This window comes from Colobus angolensis, unplaced genomic scaffold, assembly GCF_000951035.1.
Source record: "Colobus angolensis palliatus isolate OR3802 unplaced genomic scaffold, Cang.pa_1.0 Scaffold6, whole genome shotgun sequence".
Classification (NCBI taxonomy): Eukaryota; Metazoa; Chordata; class Mammalia; order Primates; family Cercopithecidae; genus Colobus; species Colobus angolensis.
In genome coordinates this window covers 12,634,212-12,641,133 of record NW_012119598.1, presented here as the reverse complement: position 1 = coordinate 12,641,133, position 6,922 = coordinate 12,634,212, and the positions used below count along the sequence as shown (strand labels likewise).

Sequence of the window (6,922 nt, the reverse complement as noted above, 5' to 3'; positions counted from 1 at the left end):
GGCACAGTCAGCTGGTGACACAACCACCAAGCACTTTATACATCTAGACCTAGTTATAGGAATAGATATATTAAATAGATGGACCTATAGATATGTAATACATCATACTATATAATATGTAGCACTATGTACACAAACACATGCATTATGAGGGATGATTTGATCATCACAGAGTATCATTGATATGAAAATTCTGGTGGGGGCAGGGACAGCGTGGCTCACCAGTAGCCAAGTAACTACCTCCCACGTATCAATCCACAGTATGTTTCAAAGTCATGCCTTTTTAATATTACAAATTTTAATGTCATCAACCTTCACAGTTAGTCATAAATTTCTGAAAGAACAAAACTCTACATAGCCTTTGTAGATGGAATGTTCTGCAAATGCAGACACATACTATATTTGCACAGTCCAATGAAGTTGCCACTAGCTAAGTTTGACTATTGAGTCCTTGAAATATGACTAGTGTGACTATGAAATTTTTATGCTATTAATATGTTTAATATTATTTAATTTTAATGAATTAAAATTAAAATTTTAAATTTAAGTAGGCACATGTGGCTAGTAGCTACCATAATGAACAGTGTAGGCTATAGTATGTCACAAATCCTTACCTTAGCTCCTATTCCAATAATTACTCCTGATATGGTTTGGCTCTGTGTCCCCACCCAGATCGCATCTTGTAGCTCCCATAATTCCCACGTGTTGTGGAGACACCCAGTGGGAGATGGGTGAATCATGGGGGTAGATCTTTCCCATGTTGTTCTCGTGATAGTGAATAAGTCTCATGAGTTCTGATGGTTTTAAAAATGGGAGTTTCCCTGCACAAGCTCTCTCTTTGCCTGCCACCATCCATGTAAGGTGTGACTTGCTCCTCCTTGCTTTCCGTATGATTGTGAGGCCTCTGCAGCCATGTGGAGCTGTGAGTCCAATTAAACCGCTTTCTCTTGTAAAGTGCCCCGTCTCGGGTATGTATTATCAGCAGCATAAACACAGACTAATACACTATCTGAGACAAGGCCTTCATACTCACATGCCTGGACTCTTACAATAGCTTTCCAAATTTTCTCTATGTTTCACCTCTCCTAACCCCCAGTTAGCCTCTAAGTTGCCACTATGGTGATTTTTCTAGCATACAAAATCAGGTCACTTCCCAGCTAAAAAGACCTCCCAGAGGTGAGACTGTGGCTGACTTAATTGATACATTCTCTTCCTTTCCCTTATACTTGGCCCCATATATACCTGGTGGCCTAATAAATGTCTAGTGGGAGAAAAATGCACATATTTCAACTGTGGGATATTCTGGAGATAGTTTGTCTTAAATTACCCTAATTTGAGGAACTAGGCCCCCTAAATTAGTAAGATAATGAGGGCATGTTTTTGGGAGGTGACATAAACATGTATAATATTTATGAGACTTACTACATTCTAGTGGGTAGGCCTTGTTCCCAAGCATCCCCTGGCTATTATCAATGCAGTGGGCAGGAGAAAACGTGCATTTCCGGACCTCTTCCAAAGTGACCCTCTGTGAGACAGCCACCCTGGCTCAATGTGAAAGAAATAAGATTCTCAAGAAGGGAAAATCTTATTTGTGAAACATTATTTGTGAAACACCATTTTCAATTCAATGAATCACTTCATTATTTCACTAATAAATCCATTGCTTTCCTTAGTAAAGCCTCTCCTTAGCAAGGCGAAACATGAGTAAAAGGAATATGATCAACAGCAAAGCTTATGTAAGTTTGATCCTTGTCATAAAAAACATTTTGAGTATTAGCAGTGTTTTCTGTTTCTCAGGCACAAGTGCACACACACACACACACACAGACACAGACACACACACCCTTGAGTGTATGTTTGAATACATGAAATCCCCAGATGTGCACAAGCATTTTCTTCTTCTCCTCCCCCCAAAATGTACTTCTGTTTTCGTCTCATCAGTGGGTCTTCCCACAGAAAACACTCCTCCCTCCCATCACAGTATTCTCAATGGGGTATGCAGTTGGTTTCTCTGCTCAGTGAACTTTCCTTTTTTCAGGGAGGAAGATTTAATTGCAAGGTTTCACATTAAAAAATAATGTTTAGACTGGGAGGGATCCGCCACATTCAAGGAATGTGGTTTGCTCAGAAATGAGTGGCATAAATCCCCTGCTTTTTGCCAGCAGGGAACTCAGGAAGAAACTCTTTGGCTGTTGTTGAAATAATCCATATTTGATTATATTTCTTTCAAACAAGTGCTTGATTCACTTGGAACCAAGTTGTTAGGCTTGATGCAAGGTCAAAAAAATCTACAATTACATATGTTGTTCATGTGCATGTGATTGGAAAATCCCATAATTCATTTGCTGTAAAGCTGGCTCCTAAATATTTTTTGCACACCACAATAACATTTAATTATTTTGCAACTTGCAATTATGACTCTGACTGTTCTAAATCCTTTGCCTTGCTTTATCATTAGTGACAAAGTTGTACTGTTTTAGTTCAGCTCAGGCATGAAAGATGATTTTATTATTATGATGATGATGCTTGTCCCTTCCTTGACCAGAGGCTAAAAAAGTCACTTGTCTGATTAAGCCAGCTACAAACTGCAGGAAGTAAGATGTCACCTGGAGTAGCCTGTTTATTGGGAATACACTAAAAAAATGTGGTAGGAAACAGCTCTCCCTGCAATTATACATCAAGCTCTAATTTTCCGTTCTGAAACATCAACATTCAACCACTAAATCTGACTTTCTTGTGCATGTCACTAGCTTTATGCCTTAGCTCAGACAGTGAAATTTCCCAACTCATCCTCCTGCTGTTCAGCTTTTTGTTGTCATTGCATAGCAAAGCTCATGTTATCTTACTCCTTTGGAAAAGGCACTGTGCAAGTTCCTTTCCCCCTGTTAAAAACCGGACGTGCTTACTGGCAGGCTGAAGCATATAACGCAGCCATGTATACATTTATTTCCCGTGTGAATGCCTTTACTCACTGTGAAGAGAGCAAACTTTGCACTAGCAAACTGTTGCAGATGAACGATTTCCTTGTCAACAGGACAATGATGTAAAAGGCTTGTTAATATGGACATATTTGTACAATCTCTACATACTTGAAAAAAGCCAGATGCAAAAAGAGTATATACTGTGTGATTCCATTTGTGTAGCGTTCAAAACAAACAAAAAGAATCCCAGGTGTTAGAAGCCAGAGTAGTGGTTACTCCTGAGGGGCTAGACGGGAAAAGGCATGAGTGGTGTTTCTGGGTGCTGATAGTGTCCTGGTTTTTGGTCTTTATTATGGTTACATGGGTGCGTTCACTTCATAAGGATGTACGGAGTGTACACTTACAATACATGCACTTTCTGTTTGTATCATACATTTCAATCAGAGGTTGACACTAGAATACACTGAAAATGTTCTTCATGCGGGTCATCAGGATAGCAAGGATTTGAGGGTTTGGACCTAAGAGATTCTGCATTTAGAGCACAGGATGTTATCACTGTTTTTCTTCTTTGCTATGTCTCATGACTATTAAACACCAAAATGCCATGCTGTAAGTGACCAGTTCCAGTTCTTTTTCTGAGAACATAAGCCGACTGCTTCCTTTCCTGGTACATAAACATGAATCGAGTGTGATGAATTTTTCAAAAAGCACTCTATGGCTAAGACAGCTCCGAGAATAAACACCAAGGCCTCTGCCCACGAAGAGAGGCATTTTAAACAATACTCTCAACCACCCCCAATCCAACTGCCACCAAACAGTTGAGCTGAAGGGTAAAAGCCCAAGTGTGCTGCAAAACCTGTGAGCAGGAAGTCAGATAGCATAGGTAATGATATCTACTCAGAGCCAGATTCACATCCTCCTTCACTCCACGGGAATTCTCAACAGTTGGTCTTGACAACTCTGGCAATGCCAAGGTTCATTAATCTATTTGCAGGTGCTCTGCTTTCTAATCCGCCTGTGTTTAGAGAGAAACGTCCTCAAAATTCTCTGATGCAGCCTGTCAGCTGGGTTCAGGGTTGAGTTCAAGAGGCGTTTTGGGACTCGAGACGGGAAGTGAAAGCTTTGGGTGATTCTGAAGTCAAGAGTTTTTCAGTTGGTAATCCCATGAAACATTTAACATCAAATCCACGGTAATCAGAGAGAGGCATGGTAGGTAGTCTTCAGTGGTTGAGCAAACCTTCCTAGTCTACTATTTATGAAACTAGGCTGTGCTAAAACCCCCAAATATCTGAACCTTTTAGGGTAGACAAGAGAACCAGAGATTTCCTCATGTCCTTCGTTTATTTCTTAGGACACATGTCTGTGTTTTTCTGCTGAATTGTGGAGTGGGATTTCTGAATTAAATGGTTCTGCCCCATCACCCTAAGCCCTGGGGAGCTGGACAACTCTTGTTTGGTGGTTTGTATTATGGGCTACCTTTGAGAATCACATTATTTCTAAAACACAGGGACTGCAAAATCTTTTGCTGGGTACCCTCCTTTTTGAGACACTATAGGATTTACAAATTGCCCTCAAGTATTTTCCTCTGTAAAAGGACTGTTGAATTAACCCTTCATAGTGGGGTTTCTGATATACAATAAGTTTGTTATAACAACATATTTTCCAAGATTCGCAGGAATGAGTTCTCTGGACAGGGGCCAACACTACCTTGCCTTCCACTGACCCTGTGATAGATACCCAGAGAAATGTCAGAGAGAGTCCCTCACATATTACTGGTCAGTCTGCTCTGTTTTCTAAATCAATCTCCTTTTCTTTCCTTCTTTCTTTCTCTCTTTCTCTCTCTCTCTCTTTCTCTCTCTTTCTTTCTTTCTCTTTCTTTCTCTCTTTCTTTCTCTTTCTTTCTTTCTCACCTTCCTGCCTTCGTTTCTTCCTTCTCTCTATCCCTCCCTCACCTCCATCCTTCCTTTCTTTTTATTTTTATTTTTTCTTTTTTCTTTTTTGGTTTTGGATCAAAAACTATAATAAGGATTCTAGAACAGATAACACGTAAAATTATGGAGCCTCCAACAAAGCAGAATTGACATAAGTATACAGCACTTCTGATCTCCCTTTAAAAAATCAGCAATCAGCCCAAGATGTGACCACCTTCACTTCAATTCACTGTCAGGTATTTTTTTTTTTTTAGGTCTAATACTAGAAGATAATTGTGCCTCAATTAAAGGACAAAGTCTCTTAAAGCTACAACTTTTCGGAAGTCATTAGGGAGTGAATACTAACAGCAAAGGTCCTCGTGGTACACCTGGCGACATGGGAACTGCAAAGGAAGGCTTGTTAGCACAGGGTTCCACAAGGTTTGGCTGGATGAAATAATTGTGTGTATATATCCTGTCTTGGCCTTGGGAAAGAACAAGTTATTTCTGACTGAACTATAATCAAGAATTTTGTCTCTACCTCAGAGCACTAGACAAGCAAGCTCCTGGTTATCCAGGGACAACGTATAGTGCCACTGAAATGCCTTCTGTTTGAAATAAGTAAATGATTATTTGAGTTGTAGCATTCAGTGTGCTTTGTCATATTACTGATTTTGAACAAATCTTTCCTTTCTGCAAATCGCCTCACAAATAACCTCTTTCCCAGGAGTCACTGGGACTAATTGTTTTGAAAACATAAAGTCCTAAGCTTGTCCCTGAGAGTGTAGTCACAGAAGCTCATAGTATTCAGGGCAAACAATTGGATTGTGCTTTTGTGGGCTTGGAGGGAGGGTAGTCAACCATACCCTGCTTTCTAGATGGAAAGAGGGCTCCGTCCCTTAGCAGAGCAAGGGTTAGAACCAGGACTGCTGATTCTTGTTGCAGCCCACCTTGTCATATACTTACTTTTGTGAAACCAACCTATATTAATTTTCTGAAAGCTGGAATAATTAATCTACAAATCATGAGTGTGTGGTCACAGGATTGTAGGGGTTAACTGGAGTGGCAGAGATGGAGGTAGCATTTGATGGAGTCTTGGCATTTTTCTGACAATACCCTGCAAAGATTCCTTGTTGAATTAACCAAAATGTTGAAAAGTTAGAAGGCAAATTTTTTTGCTGCTATACCTTTCTGCTGGTCTCGTCCTGATTCTATATTTATGTGACACTGACTCTACGTCCTGTACAAACAGCTTTTAATATATGTAGTAGCACTAATTAAAGCAAGAGAGCTGGAGAAAGGTTTACCTCATTAAGAGAAGCAGCTTTTGTTTTGTTCTAAAGGGCAGTCTGAAACACATTTCATCACTGTTGCTTCTTGAAGGGTATGATTTGGCTTTGATGAGTTCCATTATGAAGAGTAAATTCAGGGTCAGCGCTGAAAAGAAAACAACTGTGCATATGTCTGGGACGGTATCCTCCAGAAAGACAGGAGAGGAAAGACGTATATGATGTTGACATCAGATTGGAGGCCATGCACCTAGGGTAGATAACTGGGAACTGGAATGTCAACTTCAGTATGGAAAGATATGCATGGGTGAATGATTCAGCTATTCCCACTGGAGCTACTTATCTCATGTATGGCATACACTGGAACTTTTGGGGCTTTGGGCCACTTTTAATATAAACTGGTTATTATCTATCCATTAAACCCACTGGATGCAGCTATAATCTGTTAAGATAAAAGGCAGATTTCATTGTCTTCAGATGAAACGACTTTTGTTTGAAGCTAAAACAAAACCTTTCAGCCTCTCACGATAAAAATTAAAGTCTTTATAAAGACTGACAAAATGGACCCCAGACGCTCTCCCTCACTCTGTCTGGGCATTCATTGCCCTTTTGTGGGTTCTTGAACACCCTAGCATGCCCTTTCCTCAGGGCCCACATTGCCCTAGATAGATATTCCCTGGATATGGGACCATGCTGCCATTCTTTTTTGCTTTTCTTCCTTCCTTCCTTCCTTCCTTCCTTCCTTCCTTCCTTCCTTCCTTCCTTTCTTTCTTTCTTTCTTTCTTTCTTTCTTTCTTTCTTT

At 40.1% G+C, this 6,922-nt stretch overlaps 1 pseudogene; it reads left to right on the top strand.

The window, feature by feature from the left end:
• The first annotated feature begins 1,700 nt into the window (after positions 1-1,700).
• Positions 1,701-6,922, top strand: part of LOC105526810 — an 18,122-nt pseudogene continuing 12,900 nt past the window's right edge.